The 15,980-nt window shown below is 44.1% G+C and overlaps 1 protein-coding gene across 1 annotated transcript in view; it reads right to left on the bottom strand.

The window, feature by feature from the left end:
• The window catches only part of SMAP1 (small ArfGAP 1), a 216,309-nt gene that overhangs the window by 73,090 nt on the left and 127,239 nt on the right, over positions 1-15,980 (bottom strand). The gene's annotated exons all lie outside the window — the stretch shown is intronic.

The following is a 15,980-nucleotide window of genomic DNA, read 5'->3' on the forward strand; positions in this document are numbered from 1 at the left end:
CTGTCTTCTTAATATTGATCATTAACACTGTACTACAAAATGTTTTTAGAGTACCTACTGAACATTATTGCTACTTATTCATGAATCGTGAGTTTGCACTTAGGCTCGCAGTCCGGCAAGGTTGAAGTTGCTTCCAAAAAATGAAGTTACAAATAAGCACGTTCCTTGTTGTCTTCTGGCACATGACCGCAAGGAATATGTGGAAAAGAAGTGGTCCTACTGGCTTGGGGGTAGATCATATAAGTTCAATCATTTAAAGGCTGAGGGGATGAATGATGATTTTGAATAGTGTGCTCATCAATCAATAATACTTATTGAGCTTACTGTGTGCAGAGCACTATACTAAACACTTGAGAGAGTACAATATAATAGAGTTGGTAGACATGTTTCTTGCCCACAATGCGTTTACAATCTAGAGGGGGAGACAGACATTAAATATTCATGAAATATCATCATCATCAATCGTATTTATTGAGCGCTTACTATGTGCAGAGCACTGTACTAAGTGCTTGGGAAGTACAAATTGGCAACATATAGAGACAGTCCCTACCCAACAGTGGGCTCACGGTCTAAAAGGGGGAGACAGAGAACAAAACCAAACATACTAACAAAATAAAATAAATAGAATACATATGTACAAATAAAATAAATAAATAGAGTAATAAATATGTACAAACATATATACATATATACAGGTGCTGTGGGGAAGGGAAGGAGGTAAGATGGGGGGATGGAGAGGGGGACGAGGGGGAGAGGAAGGAAGGGGCTCAGTCTGGGAAGGCCTCCTGGAGGAGGTGAGCTCTCAGTAGGGTCTTGAAGGGAGGAAGAGAGCTAGCTTGGCGGATGGGCAGAGGGAGAGCATTCCAGGCCCGGGGGATGACGTGGGCCGGGGGTCGATGGCGGGACAGGCGAGAGCGAGGTACAGTGAGGAGATTAGTGGTGGAGGAGCGGAGGGTGCGGGCTGGGCAGTAGAAGGAGAGAAGGGAGGTGAGGTAGGAGGGGGCGAGGTGATGGACAGCCTTGAAGCCCAGGGTGAGGAGTTTCTGCCTGATGCACAGATTGATTGGTAGCCACTGGAGATTTTTGAGGAGGGGAGTGATATGATCAGAGCGTTTCTGGACAAAGATAATCCGGGCAGCAGCATGAAGTATGGATTGAAGTGGAGAGAGACACGAGGATGGGAGATCAGAGAGAAGGCTGATGCAGTAGTCCAGACAGGATAGGATGAGAGCTTGAATGAGCAGGGTAGCGGTATGGATGGAGAGGAAAGGGCGGATCTTGGCAATGTGAACAGTTATGGGAGATGAAAGTTATTTGTTCGACAGGTACTGTTCGGGGGACAGTTATATTAAACTTCAGTGGGAAAAAACATTTGTTCCAAAGTGATTTCCTCAAATCACTAATCCAGAGTTCAGTACTGAAAAGCGCAAAATGCTGCCCCGAAATCTGAAGCTTCCTGGGAACTAAATTTTGAATTGGAAAGATCTGGTGCAATTTAGGGACAATTAAGATCTAATTGTTCTTAACTACTGTTTTCTAAAGGTGCATTTAAAAGTAGCTGAATTTCAAAATTATTTACTTTTTTCATTTGTTTTGGTTACTCTGTTTTTATGGTATTTGTTAAGCACTTACTATGTGCCAGACACTATACTAAGTGCTAAAGTAGATACTCGGTCAATCATATTACATCTACAGTGTGCAGAGCAATGTACTAAGTTAGGGAGAGTACCATAACAGACATATTGCCTACCCATAACTACCTTACAGTCGAGAGGGAGAGACCAATATTGATACAAATTACAGATATGTACGTAAGTGCCTTGGGATGGGGGGATGAATGAAGGGAGTAAGTCAGGGTGACACTGAAAGGAGAGCAAGAAGAGGAAAGGAGGGCTTAGGCAGAGAAGGCCTCTTGGAGGAGATATTCCTTCAATAAAGCTTTCAATCAGGGGAGAGTAATTGTTTGTAGGATTTGAGGAGGAGAGCATTCCAGGCCAGAGGCAGGACATAGGCAAGAGGTCAGCAAGCAGAAAGATAGATGAAATAGAGGCAAAGTGAGAAGGTTAGCATTAAAGAAGCAAAGTATGTGGGCTGGGTTGTAGTAGGAGAGTGGTGAGGTGACAGGAGGAGGCAAGGTGTTTTTACGTCAATGGAAAGGAGTTTGATGCAGAGGTGGATAATAACAATAATAATAATACTGGTATTTGTTAAGCACATACTATGTGCCAAGCACTGTACTAAGTGCTGGGGTGGATACAAGCAAATTGGGTTGGACACCGTCCCTGTCCCATGTGGGGCTCACAGTCTCCATCCCCATTTTACAGATGAGGGAACTGAGGCCCAGAGAAGTGAAGTGACTTGCCCAAGGTCACATGGAAGACAAGTTGCAGAGCTGGGATTAGAACCCATGATGTTCTATACACCCAGGCTCGTGCTCTATCCACTAGGCCGTGCTGCTTTGCTAAGCGGCATGGGCAACCACTGGAGGCTTTTGAGGAAAGGAGAAACATGGCATGAAGGTTTTTATAAAAAAATGATCCAGGCAGCCAAGTATGGACTGGAGTGGGAAGAGACAGGAGGCTGGGAGGTCAGCAAGGAGGCTGATACAGTAATCAAGGCGGAATGTGATAACTGACTAACATGGCAGCAGTTTGCATTGAGAGGAAAGCACAGATTTTAGCGATGTTGTGAAGGGAAAACTGACAAGACATAGGGATGGATTGAAAATATGGGTTGAATGAGAGAGAGGAGTCAAGGATAATGCCAAGGCTATGGGCTTGTGAAACAGGAAGGATGATAGTGCCACTTACAGCCATCACTGTAGATGGCACTACCATCCTTCCCGTCTCACGAGCCTGCAAACTTGGTGTCATCCTTGACTCCACTCTCTCGTTCACCCCAACCCGTCACCAAAACCTGCCGGTCTCACCTCCGCAACATCGCCAAGATCTGCCCTTTCCTCTCCATCCAAACCGCTACCCTGCTGGTTCAATCTCTCATCCTATCCCGACTGGATTACTGCATCAACCTCCTCTCTGTTCTCCCATCCTCCTGTCTCTCCACACTTCAGTCTCTACTTCACGCTGCTGCCCGGATCATCTTTGAGCAGAAACACTCTGGGCATGTTACTCCCCTCCTGAAAAATCCCCAGTGGCTACCAACCAACCTATGCATCAGGCAAAATCTCCTCACTCTCAGCTTCAAGACTCTCCATCACCTCACCCCCTCCTACCTCACCTCCCTTCTCTCATTCTACAGCCCAGCCCGCACCCTCCGCTCCTCTGCCACTAACCTCCTCACTGTACCTCGTTCTCGCCTGTCCCATCATCGACTCCCGGCCCACGTCCTCCCCCTGGCCTGAAATGCCCTCCCTCCGCACACAAGCCAAGTTAGCACTCTTCCTCCCTTCAAAGCCCTGAGAGCTCACCTCCTCCAGGAGGCCTTCCCAGACTAAGCCCCCTTTTTCCTCTCCTCCTCCCCACCCCCCCCACCCTACCACCTTTCCCTCCCCACAGCACCTGCATATGTTTGTACAGATTTATTACTCTATTTTACTTGTACATATTTACTATTCTATTTATTTTGCTAATGATGTGCATCTAGCTTTATTTCTATTTATTCTGATGATTTGACACCTGTCCACATGTTTTGTTTTATTGTCTGTCTTCCCCTTCTAGACTGTGAGCCCATTGCTGGATAGGGATCGCCTCTATATGTTGCCAGCTTGCACTTCCCAAGCGCTTAGTACAGTGCTCTGCACACAGTAAGCATTCAATAAATATGACAATGAATTGAATGAATGGGAAAAGTCAGGGGGAGGACAGGGTTTCTGGGGGAAGATAAGAAGTTCTGTTTTAGACATATTAAGTTTGAGGTGAAGGGAGGATATCCAAGTAGAGATGTCTTGAAGGCAGGAGGAAATGCTAGAATGCAGAGAGGGAGAGCGATCAGATCAGGGCTACAGTTGTAGATATGGCTATCATCTGCATAGAGGTGGCAGTTGAAGACATGGGAGCAAATGAGTTCTCCAAGGGAGTGTGTGTTGATGGAGAACAGAAGGGGATCCAGAACTGAACCCTGAGGGACCCCCACAGTTAGGGAGTGGGAGACAGTGGAGAAGCCCACAGAAGTAACTGGGAATGAGCGGCCAGAGAGATCGGAGAATCAGGAGAGGATAGCTTCAGTGAAGCCGAGGTTGTATAATGTTTCCAGAAGAAGGTGGTCGTCAGTGTCTAAGGCAGATTCATTCACTCAATCATATTTACTGAGCGCTTACTGTGTGCAGGGACCGTACTAAGCTCTTGGGAAGTACAAGTCGGCAACATATACAGATGGTCCCTACCCAACAACGGGCTCACAGCCTAGAAGAGGGATACAGGCAACAAAACATGTAGAAAGGTGTCAAAACCATCAAAGTAGAATAATAACTATATGCACATCATTAATAAAATAGAGTAGTAAATATGTACAAGTAAAATAGAGTAATAACTATGTACAAATATATACAAGTGCTGTGGGGAGGGGAAGGAGGTAGGACGGGGGGCGATGGGGAATAGGAGAGGAAAAAGGGGGCGTAGTCTGGAAAGGCCTCCTGGAGGAGATGAGCTCTCAGTAGGGCTTTGAAGGGTGGAAGAGAGCTAGCTTGGCGGATGTGCAGAAGGAGGGCATTCCAGGCCAGGGGAAGGACATGGGCAAGGGGTTGACGGCGGGACAGGAGAGAACGAGGTACAGTGAGGAGGTCAGCAGCAGAGGAGCGGAGGGTACAGGCCTGGCTGTAGAAGGAGAGAAGGGAGGTGAGGTAGGAGGGGGTGAGGTGATGGAGAGCTTTGAAGCCGAGAGTTAGGAGTTTTTCCTTGAAGGCAAATGAGAGGTGGAGGAGGACTAGGATGGAGTAGAGGCCATTGGAAGCTAATCAGGTTGGACACCGTCCCTGTCCCACATGGGGCTCAACAGTCTTAATCCCCTTTCTACAGATGAAGTAATGGAGGCACAGGGAAGTGAACTGACTTCCCCAGGATCACACAGCAGACAAGTGGTGGGGCTGGAATTAGAGTCGGAATGCACATCCCTCTAATTTTCAGGTCATTTCTCTAGCCACTATAGACCTACTCATTATCCCTGCTCTTTAAGTCATCATCGCTTTCTGATGGCCTGGTGGATAGAACACAGTTCTGGGAATTAGAATACCTGGGTTCTAATCCCAGCTCTACCACTCATGTGCTCTGTGACCTTGGGCAAGTCAATTCACTTCTCTGTGCTTCAGATACCTCATCTTCAAAATAGGGATTAAGACTATGAACCCCACATGGGACAGGGTCTGTGTCCAACCTATTTTGCTTGTATCTACCCCAGCCCTTAGTATAGTGCCTGGTACATAGTAAATGCTTAACAGATACCACACTTCTGAGGCTGGGAGGTTGGTGGAGAGTGAAGGGGAGGGTGCTTCCAACGTTTGGGGGAGTACTTGAAAACCAAAATTGATTAAATGTTCTTATGAAAGCAAAACCCTTTTTTATACAACAGAAAATGCAATGTTTATCTTGAATTATCCATGCCCCCTTCTGGCAATGCAATTTTGAAAACTGTAATAAGTGACTGGCTAGGCAAATATCGTTCCCAAGGATACAAGCTATTCAAGTTGGCCCCAGCCCACGTCCCATGTGGGGCTCACAATCTTAATCCCTTTTTTTAACAGATGAGGTAGCTGAGACCCAGAGAAGTGAAGTGACCTACCCAAGGTAACACAGCAGGCAAATGGTGGAGCCCAGATCCTTCAGACTTCCAACCCCAGACTCCACTAGGCACTGCTGCTTCTCTTTTTTTTGAGCAATTCAGGGAAGGGAAAGTGTTAGCAGAGGGAGTGGCCAGCATAAAACCATCAGCACCATGGCAGTCTCCTGGAGGAGGAGAGGTAAGAAAGACCAAAAGGTCCACCTGTGTTTCTTCTACTGCATCAACATTTCAGCTAGTGTTTATGCCCCAGCTCTGCCATTTTCCACTTCAAAAGTCAGAAAATTCAACACTGCATCTTAATATATTACACTGGAAGGATAATCAAGAGACAGCTGCCAGGGCTGGGGCTGGGAGGGGGGCTGGGTGCTGTGACCTCTCGAGGGCAGGGATGGTGTCGTCACACTCAGAAAGCTGGAACGGCACTAGGTCGCAGCCTGCTATAAAGCATGTATTCCTTAACCTTTCACGGCAGGCCGCCCAAGAAGAGAGGAGCTGCTGCGTGTGGCTCTAAAACTGGGATTTGGACACTCCTGGTCTAGCCAGTCAGGACAATAGTCACACACTGACCTCAAAAATACACAAACGCAAACAGACACACACTACATCCTCGCTCTCTCCTGGCAGTGACTGCTTGAGGTTTGGCAGGCCTAGGTGAGGTGCTATCAGAATTAGAAAAGAGTAGTTCTCCTATACCTGAAGTCCCAGGGCGCAGCTTCTTAGCAAGAACAACTGTGTCCCAAATCAAGAGCCTGGTAAAAATTTGGGCGGACTGGGATAACCTGCATGTGCCTTTTCTTCCTCTCAGGTTGCAGTCAACATCTCAATGAAAGATCACCGTCTGGTTGGGACGGTGGGAAGGTGGGATGTGAGAGGTGTTGGAAAGGAGGGAGAGGTGGAGATGGAGGAAAAGGAGTGAGAAACACTGAGTGTGAAGTATTTGTGACTCCTGAGGGAGGGGTGGAGATGGAGGAAAAGGAGAGAGAAACACTGAGTGTGATGTATTTGTGACTCCCCTTCCTGTCTCTTCCTTTCCCTGATTTTGGACCACCTGTCCTTGGGGAAGGTCTGCTTGCTAACATCACACTAATAGATATTTCTAGTTACTAGAATCTCTTTACAGTTACTATTTTAAAAATTTAATAACTGTCACATTATCAGTAATTTGTACCTTTTTTAAAGTGCAGCCCACATCCAAATACATAACTATAAGAAGCCCATAAACAGGATCCCACTAGAGAGGCAGAAAGGCTTCATGGAAAAGCCCAGGCCTAGGAGTCGGAGGATCCAGGCTCTAATCCTGGCTCCATCACTTGCCTGCTGAGTGACCTTGGGCAAACCACTTAACTCCTCTGTGCCTCAGTAACCTCACTGAGAAAATGAGGATTCAATAGATGGTCTCGCTCCTACTTAGACTGAGGCCCATGGGGGACAGAGACCTTTCCAATCCGATTAAACTGAAATCTACTCCAGCGCTTGGAACAATGCTTAACCCACAGTAAGTACTTAAATACTATAAAAAAACAAAACAAAAAAGAATGAGTTTATTACTCCTTGAGTACGGATTTAGGTATGTAGTTCAAGCATAGTCTTTTCTGATGCTTCTCGACCTGTGTTTTCCCAATTTTACAGATTATGTACTAATGGCACGGGAGGTTTGTAGTAGGAAGAGATTCTCTTGCACAGTGAATGTAATGACAAATTCCAAGTGCCCAGGATGTCCTTTAATATTTTTATGGGAGTTTTGAGAAGACTACAATTGCTACAATATAAGAAAGAGCTGCCAAACTGAATGATAACTAGAGGCTCAATCCATAACACGCAAGTATTTATGCGTGTTGCCCCAGGATTCCTTACATGCCTCAGGTATCCAGTTTTGAGTCACTCGTCTGAGGGATTTGAGTTTCAGGATATATATATCAACATAAATTGCTATGTTGATATTAGTGCCTGTCTCCAAGCTTCTCAAAGCACTTTATAAACTTTAAATTAGCCAACTGTCATGAATCTTCAAAACAGTCATGCAGGAGCAGGATGGCAGTCTAAGCAGTAAATTAAAAACACCAGTATATCCTTCAAGTAACCCTGACCATGTACTATAAAATCCACAGTTCCTAATGAGAGACACAGTCCTACTGAGGAGGAGGAAAAATCCTAGGCATTGTCTCCTTACTTTGGTCTCTAGCTCTGCCTAGAGAAATGGAGAGGTGGGGCATTCATTCATTCATTCAATCATATTTATTGAGCGCTTATTGTGTGCAGAGCACTGTACTAAGCGCTTGGGAAGTACAAGTTTGCGACATATAGAGACTGTCCCTACCCAACAACGGGCTCCCAGCCTAGAAGACTGACAAACGGGCACTCATGCTGACTTACCCAGTTGGATAAAGCACAGGCCTCTGAGGCAGGAAGACCTGGGTTCTAATCCCAGCTCCACTGCTTGTCTGCTGTGTGACCCTGAGCAAGTTGTTTAACTTTTTTTTCTTTATGGTATTTGTTAAGTGCTTACTAAGTGTCAAACACAGTTCTAAGTGCTGGGGTAGGTATAAGAAGCTTATTAAGTCAGTCACAGTGAAATTTTTGGAGAAATATAGCATGTGCCATTTCTGAAGTTATCGAAACAAAGAGGAAGATAAATTCAGTTAAATATTACATAAAATGAAATAAATCTAACTTACAGGCTTTTATATGTTCATTAGCTAGCTATTCCCCATTTTTAATGGAAGATAGACTAAAAGGTTAATTGAATTCAGTATATAAGATATTTTTCACAACCATTTGTAGCACAGATCTTTTGAAAATGCCATTCTTACGGTGCTTCCTTCCTTTCTCTGACTATACAACAAAATAAAAAACAAATGCCTAAAGGTCGAGTCTAGAAATCAACACTTCATTATCTCAGGCCAATTTTGGGCCAAGTCAAAAAGACCGTTAATACCTTATAGGCTAACTTTATCCTAAATCCTAATCCTGGCTGGCATCCTAACTATGGTCAAAAATCCAATGAAATGTTTAATAACTGGGAATGCTGGGTTGAGTTCCATCTTCGAACATTATTAGAATTTGCCCACCATTTGACTTTGGATGTTTAAAGTGATTTGTCAAGATCCTTTTCAACTTAGAAGCAGATGTGGTACACCTGTCTTGACCGCAAATGTAAATTCAGCCCTCGATAATTCGCCAATGGGCTCCTGCCACCAAAAAACAGGAAGAACTAAGAGAAAACAGAGGAGAAACCCTGGAGAGTAGGGGCCGGTGGTATTGAGCAATGGAGAGCTAGGGAATGTATCACTCAAGTGTTTAGTACAGTGCTTTGCACACAGGAAGTGTTCAAAAAGTACGACTGAATCAGTGAATCAAATATACTGAGCGCTTACTGTGTGTCAAGCACTATACTAAGCACTTGGAAGAGTACCCTGTAATAGAGTTGGTACCCACGTTCCCCGTCCAAAACGAATTTACAGTCATTGACAAGCCTGTGCACACCTGCTAGAGTTACTTATATATTTCCCTTGTTTGGTTACAGAAATTGACCAATGAACGTATTTATTGAGCACTTACTGTCCACAGAGCACAGTACGCTGGGGAGAGTACAGTACAAAAGAGTTCGCTGACACATTCCCGGTCCACAACAAGCCAAGGAAAACCACCTTCTTTCCTTTCTTCATTTCCCACTTTATTCCCATGAAAGGTTACTCTCTGTACCCTGTCTGATATAACCTTTCTTAAATTCTACCTCTTCCATTAAATATAAGAGTAACTTGGGTGAAAGGTCCTCTTCACTTATTCAGAACAATTTCAAAACCTCTACTAAAAATTCTGCTCTTCCATAAAACTTTCTTAAGGGAATTCCAAAATTCCAGAAACACTCTAAAAGAGTGCACACACTTGGCATTTTGTGCCTCTTAAGCATGTTTCCGTCATGGGTTACTCATTTGTTTTTATCTTTATTTACACTTCAGTAATTGTTCTGGTTACTAGAATGCAAATCTCTAGAAGACTTATTCTCGTAAATGTCGTCTGCTCTAAACACTGTTGTTTGACTACTTTAGAAAGCTCCATTTAATCTTGACTTGGCCTTTTTCCAAACAATGATAGTTTATGCCTGGGACAAATGTCTGCTGCCTAGATTTTTCTGAAAACCATTCAGTCTAGATCTCTTCACTTCTCAAAAAGTCTCCATTAGTTGCCATCCAACTGCAAAGAGAAAGTCCTTATGAGTTTTAAGGTACTCAACCAGCAATCTCCCTCTTCCTACTTTACCTCTGGGATTTCCAACTATAACTCAATCCACACAGCTCCTCTATCACCAAAACAATCTCTGTACCTTGATCTCATCTATCCTACCTGCCCCTTGCCCACATCCCTCCCCTGGCCTGGAACTCTCTCCACCTTCATAGCAGCGTGGCCTATTGGACTGAGCACAGGGCTGGGAATCAGAGGAACCGGGTTCTAATCCCAGCTCCGCCGCAGGGCTGTTGCGTGACTCTGGGCAAGTCACTCTGGGCCTCAGTCACCTCATCTGTAAAATGGGAATTTCGACTGTGAGTCCAAGTTGGACATGGACATGTGAGCCCCTATGTAGGACACGAGTCCAACCTGATTATCTTGAATCCACTCCAGCACTTTGAACACTAACTGAAACATAGTAGGCACTTAACAAATAACATTAAAAACAAGCAGTTTTTATAATAATGTTAAAAAAAGCAATCCACCACCTCCAAAGCCTTACTAAAATCACATCTCCAAGAGACCTTCTCTGACAAAGGTCTCATTTTCCCCCATCTGCCCTTTCTGCTTCAACAATTCTACTCTTGGCTGCGCACCCCTTAGGCATTTTGATACTTACGTCAGCCCCACAGCACTTAAGTAAATATCCATTTTCCCTATCTGAAATTTATTTTAATGCCTGCCTCCTCCTGTAGACTTTAAGCTCTTTGTGGGCATGGATCAGGTCTACTAACTCTACTGTACTGAACTTTACCAAGTGCTTAGGACAGTGCTCTACCCACTGTTATTGCTCAATAAATAACCACTGTTTGACTAAAAAAAAAAAACGAAAGTGAGAAGGAAAAAGGTAGAAAAAAAATCCAAGTATTTTCAAAGAGGTCTCAATTTGGTATGTCTACAATGTAGCTTTCAAAGGCTGCAGAATAATTACAAGAACATATCACCCAGGGAAAGAAAACAATAGAGACCTATTTACTTCCATTCACTCAAGACTGACTTCTATTTTAAATTCACTGTTTCACTCCTTTGACCCATTATGGTGTAGAATACTGTTCACCAATTACTGCTAGCTGTTTTTCTCATTATCTGGTTGCAAAGCTTTCTTCTCTTCCATTTGTAAAACTACCAATAGCAGTTAAAACACCAAGTTATATATCATACACGCAAGGGAATGCTCCAATAGCACTTCAACAGAATGGTTTAGAGACACTTCAGCTGTGCACTGATGATAGACAGATTTTAATTTTATTTTAATAAGAATAAAACACGCTGGGATGGGTTTTTCTAAGAATTTATATAGATTTGGGGGACTTTGTTTTTACCCTACATTTTGCTTTCTCAAGGAAAGGAAAATCCAATTTGCATGCACCATGAGACAAAAAATATTTTTTCCTAATTTCTGACATGTTTTGATCACAGATTAATCGGTTCAAAATCTATATATACTACACTCAGAGCCTCTGTTTAAGTTACCAGAGTTATTCTGAAATACAAAGCATAATTCACTTTAAAAAGCTAAGTAACAGTAAATTCAATCAGACTTAGAAATGAATGCAAAATAATGAAGGCAATACTTCTAAACAATGGTATTTTGAGGGATACTGAACCTAGGTCATTTTGGATAATGGGGAAAAACTTAAAAAAGTATGGAAATACTTCTAACCAGAGCTAGCACCACAAGGATGGGCCTAGAATGGGCCAGAAATCTAGTTTGGAACTATCCAGTCTAGTTGCTTCCTACCAGAGCATTACGGAAAAGATGCCCCCACTGCTCTGCAGTAACCAGGTGGTGGAGGGGATTAGTGGAGAAACAAGTAGCCTGGAGGACCATGAAGATGGAAAGGCCCTACTGAGAGCTCACCTCCTCCAGGAGGCCTTCCCAGACTGAGCCCCTTCCTTCCTCTCCCCCTCGTTCCCCCTCCATCCCCCCCATCTTACCTCCTTCCCTTCCCCACAGCACCTGTATGTATGTATATATGTTTGTACATATTTATTACTCTATTTATTTATTTTGCTTCTACATATCTATTCTATTTATTTTATTTTGTTAGTATGTTTGGTTTTGTTCTCTGTCTCCCGCTTTTAGACTGTGAGCCCACTGTTGGGTAGGGACTGTCTCTATATGTTGCCAATTTGTACTTCCCAAGCGCTTAGTACAGTGCTCTGCACACAGTAAGCGCTCAATAAATACGATTGATGATGATGATGAAAGATTCATCATCATCATTAATTGCCTCTGTGGGCAATTAATACTGATCCAACCTCACCACCACCACCACCAGACCAGAGGGGACCTCAACCCCTTCAGATCTCACCAAAAGCTGGGGAGCTGAGCAGGCTGCAGTCATTTGTGAAAGAAGCCTGAGCCCAGAGGCTGTGCAGGGGAAAGTAGGCGCCCACTACACAGGGGCAATGGCCACCACAGTTTTCTGAGCTGGCCTGCCAAGTGTTGCTCATCCCAGACTCTGGCTAGGCCTGAGAGTTTCCAATCAGGGCTGAAAGGACACAAAATGATGGCTTTCTGGTCTGTTAGCTCTTTGACACCCATCTCCTTCCAGTCTTCAACCTGTCCCTAATATCTCTCTCACCATTTCACCTCCAGATTCTCACTATAAGCACCTGTACTGGTGAGGACTCCTCTCTTCAATCCATCAATAGCATCTTTTGAGCATCCACTGTTGCCGAGAACTGTACTAAATGCTTGGGAAATGACAATGAATCTAGCCACCAGGATCTACGGCCTCAAGGAAAGTACTATCTAGCATGAGGGAGAGATTTGACAATAAACTACAGGAATAATACTAATTATGACATTTGCCAAACACTGTACATACAAGATAATCAGGTTGGTCACAGTCCCTGTCCAACTTGGGTAGAGGAAGAAGCAGCAAAGCTTAGTGGATAGAGCACAGGTCTGGGAGACAGAAGAACCTGGTTCTAATTCCAGCTCCACCACCTGCCTGCTGTGTGACCTTGGGCAAGTCACAACTTCTTTGGGCCTTGGTCAGCTTTTCTTTAAATTGGGGATTAAAACTGTGAGCCCCAAGTGAGTCATGGACTGTGTCCAACTTGACTAGTTTGTACCTACCCCAGTGCTTAGTACAGTGCCTGGCACATAGGAAGCGCTTAACAAATACGATAAAAACTAAAAACAAAAACAGGTAACAAATCCACATTTTGTTGATGAGAAAACTGACGCCCAAAGAAGTAGTGTCTTGCCCAGGGTACCACATCAGGAAAGTCCTGGGGCCGGGATTAGACCCTAGGCCCTCTGACTCCCTGGTAGGTACTCTTTCCGCTAGGCAAAAATGCTTACACATACAAACATATACGAGTATATAGATAACCTATTTGAAAGAGATGCCACTGATGGTATAGTTCGCTTATGATGAACTTCACTCCTTGATAGCAGGGTGCCATGCGTAACTCCACTTCCATATGGTATGCGGGATTGTATGAGGCTTTGTTTTATCAGCTTCTTCAAATGTTTCCTCCATCCCTTCTCGTGTGCGGGTCTTAATTTCAAATTTCAAACAACAGTTGTTTGGGAATCTTGCTGTCGCTCATTCTTCTCACATGTCCCACCCAGCACAACTGTGTTAAGGTGAGTATGGCTTTGATGCTAGGAGATTAACTACATTCCATAATTTCACTGTTCATAATCTTTCTTTGCCATTTGATATTGAGAATGGGCTGTAACTGACTCTCGTGGAATTGCACAAGGAGCTAGATGCGGCACCTGCGTTACATACCTTACTAACAAAATTTAATCTATTTGGAGTCAACTCCCTAATATCTCTCCTGCTTCTCTTCAGCTCTGTCCAGATACCGCTCCATCTCCCTCCTACCTACTTTCTCTCTAAACTCCTTGAGAAAGTTGTTTACACCTGCTGTCTGCTCTTTCTCTCATCCAATTCTCCCCTTGACCCCCTCCAATCTGGTTCCTGCCACCTTGATGCCACAGAAACAGCCTTAAGGTAACCAATGATTTTTTTCTCACCAAATATGACAGTCTCCACTCCAGTTTAATCATCCTAGACCTCTCAGCTGCCTTTGACACTGTGGACTACCCCCTTATCCAGGAAACTGTATCCAACCTTGGCTTCACTGACACTATCCTTTCCTGGTTCTCCTATCTCTCTGACTGCTCCTTCTCAGTCTCTTTTACAAGCTCCTCCTCTGCTTTCTACCCTCTAACTGTGGGAGTCCCTTAAGGCTCTTTTCTGGGTCACCTTCTGTTCTCCACCTACACCCACTCTTTTGGAGAACTCACTTAACTCCGTGGCTTCAACTACCATTTCTATGTGGATGACTTTCAGACCTACATCTCCAGCCCTGACCTCTCTTCAGTCTCAGATATCCTCCTACCTTTAGGATGTCCTGCTGACACCTCAAATTGAATATGTCCAAACAGAACTCATCTATCCACCCAACCCCTGCCCTTCCCCATCCATGTAGACAATACCACAACCTTCCCTATTTCACAAGCCCATAAGCTTGAGGTTATCCTCGACTCATCTCTCTCATTCAATTCATATATTCAATCTGTCACCAAATCCTGTCAGTTCTACCTTCACATCACAAAAGCCCACCTTTCCTCTCTATCCAAACTTCTGTGCTGATCCAAGCACTTATCTTATTCCACCTTGACTACTATATCTGTCTCCTTGCTGACCTCTCTGCCTCCTGCTTCTTCCCCCTGCAGTCCATTCGTTGCTCTGCTATAAAAACTCCTTACCAGTAAATCAGCTTGCCCCTTCCTACCTTAACTCACACTTCTCTCCGTCAGTGTCACCAGATAAAGAGTGCCACTCTTTATCTCACCACCAACCCCCCTTTTCCACATCCTCTCTCTGGCCTGAAACTCCCTCTCTATCCGTATACACCAGACCACTACCCTCCACACCTTCAAAGCCTTATTAAGGTACATCTCCTCAAAAGACTTTCCCCAATTAAGCCCTCTTTTTCCGGGCTCCCTCTCCCTTCTACGTCATCTACACGCACAAATCTGCGACCTTTGGGCAACTGGTATTCACCCCACCCTCAACCTCGCAGTGCTTCTGCACATATCTACATATTATTAGTAATTTATTTAAATTATTGCCTGTTTCCCCCTCTAGACTGCATGCTCACTGTGGTTAGGGAATGTGTCTACCAACTTTGTATTGTACTGTACTATTGTATTGTACTACTCCAAGTGTTTGGTACAATGCTCTTCCAACAGTAAGCACTCAAAAAATACAACTGATTGAATGTTGGATTGGTCTAGGTGTCAGCAGTAGAGGTTGGATAACACGATAACTATGTAAATCTTTAGTTGGTCTGGAGTGCCAATGTGGCATCCACACCCAAACTGCACTAGTCTTGGGTGTGCCAAAAAGGAAGCAATGTGGCAGTCGGTCTTTGGTATCAGCTGTGTGACTTCAAAGCATCCAATCAGAGGTCCTTATTGGAGGTAGCAAGGGAGTTATTAAGGAAGAAAGGGGAAAAACTGCATTTCCCATTAGGCATTCGGACCTAATGAGATCAATTATCCTTCTGAGTAAAATATTTGCTGGCCATTATTTTATTTGGAAGTTCTCTATTAAGCGTGCTCACCAGAGTTCATGTTGAGCCCCCATAAGGAGTCTAGCCTATGTTTAGCACTGGATTTTGCCAAGGGTAGTTGTTCTGTGAATGTTGTTGATTGGTCCAACTCCTTACTTCTTCCCAAAGTTTTATTTTGGTAAAATGCTCCTTCTGCTCTTCATTGAGGTTATTATAGCAAGATGTTTTAAGATTCCAAAATCTTAGTCTAATACTTTCCCCAGTTAACAGAGCAGTTAGGTACTATGAGCAGGAATCTGCTCACAGGTCTCTGGGTTTTTTCTGGACTCAGAGGACAGAGTGGAGCAACAGAGGCTTTCTTGCCATCTTTTCTGGTTCCGTGGGTGAAATGTCAGGACACAGGAAGGCTAAGAAACTTAACACACACAGTTGGGTAAATTTGGGAGAAAAAAAAATAGGCAACTGGATAAAAT

The sequence above is a fragment of the Tachyglossus aculeatus genome, chromosome 1, assembly GCF_015852505.1.
Source record: "Tachyglossus aculeatus isolate mTacAcu1 chromosome 1, mTacAcu1.pri, whole genome shotgun sequence".
Classification (NCBI taxonomy): Eukaryota; Metazoa; Chordata; class Mammalia; order Monotremata; family Tachyglossidae; genus Tachyglossus; species Tachyglossus aculeatus.